The sequence below is a fragment of the Schistocerca serialis genome, chromosome 4, assembly GCF_023864345.2.
Source record: "Schistocerca serialis cubense isolate TAMUIC-IGC-003099 chromosome 4, iqSchSeri2.2, whole genome shotgun sequence".
NCBI lineage: Eukaryota > Metazoa > Arthropoda > Insecta > Orthoptera > Acrididae > Schistocerca > Schistocerca serialis.
The window spans coordinates 415,249,727-415,251,232 of record NC_064641.1 but is presented as its reverse complement, the minus strand read 5'-3'; positions in this window follow the sequence as shown (position 1 = coordinate 415,251,232).

The following is a 1,506-nucleotide window of genomic DNA, read 5'->3' as shown; positions in this document are numbered from 1 at the left end:
GGTTAGGTTAAGGCACAACGTAGGTTAGGTTAAGGCACAAATTAGGTTAGGTTAAGGCACAAATTAGGTTAGGTTAAGGCACAAATTAGGTTAGGTTAAGGCACAAATTAGGTTAGGTTAAGGCACAAATTAGGTTAGGTTAAGGCACAAATTAGGTTAGGTTAAGGCACAAATTAGGTTAGGTTAAGGCACAAATTAGGTTAGGTTAAGGCACAAATTAGGTTAGGTTAAGGCACAAATTAGGTTAGGTTAAGGCACAACGTAGGTTAGGTTAAGGCACAACGTAGGTTAGGTTAAGGCACAACGTAGGTTAGGTTAAGGCACAACGTAGGTTAGGTTAAGGCACAACGTAGGTTAGGTTAAGGCACAACGTAGGTTAGGTTAAGGCACAACGTAGGTTAGGTTAAGGCACAACGTAGGTTAGGTTAAGGCACAACGTAGGTTAGGTTAAGGCACAACGTAGGTTAGGTTAAGGCACAACGTAGGTTAGGTTAAGGCACAACGTAGGTTAGGTTAAGGCACAACGTAGGTTAGGTTAAGGCACAACGTAGGTTAGGTTAAGGCACAACGTAGGTTAGGTTAAGGCACAACGTAGGTTAGGTTAAGGCACAACGTAGGTTAGGTTAAGGCACAAATTAGGTTAGGTTAAGGCACAAATTAGGTTAGGTTAAGGCACAAATTAGGTTAGGTTAAGGCACAAATTAGGTTAGGTTAAGGCACAAATTAGGTTAGGTTAAGGCACAAATTAGGTTAGGTTAAGGCACAAATTAGGTTAGGTTAAGGCACAAATTAGGTTAGGTTAAAGCACAAATTAGGTTAGGTTAAGGCACAACGTAGGTTAGGTTAAGGCACAACGTAGGTTAGGTTAAGGCACAACGTAGGTTAGGTTAAGGCACAACGTAGGTTAGGTTAAGGCACAACGTAGGTTAGGTTAAGGCACAACGTAGGTTAGGTTAAGGCACAACGTAGGTTAGGTTAAGGCACAACGTAGGTTAGGTTAAGGCACAACGTAGGTTAGGTTAAGGCACAACGTAGGTTAGGTTAAGGCACAACGTAGGTTAGGTTAAGGCACAACGTAGGTTAGGTTAAGGCACAACGTAGGTTAGGTTAAGGCACAACGTAGGTTAGGTTAAGGCACAACGTAGGTTAGGTTAAGGCACAACGTAGGTTAGGTTAAGGCACAACGTAGGTTAGGTTAAGGCACAACGTAGGTTAGGTTAAGGCACAACGTAGGTTAGGTTAAGCACAACGTAGGTTAGGTTAAGGCACAACGTAGGTTAGGTTAAGGCACAACGTAGGTTAGGTTAAGGCACAACGTAGGTTAGGTTAAGGCACAACGTAGGTTAGGTTAAGGCACAACGTAGGTTAGGTTAAGGCACAACGTAGGTTAGGTTAAGGCACAACGTAGGTTAGGTTAAGGCACAACGTAGGTTAGGTTAAGCACAACGTAGGTTAGGTTAATGCACAACGTAGGTTAGGTTAAGGTACAATATAGGTTAGGTTAAG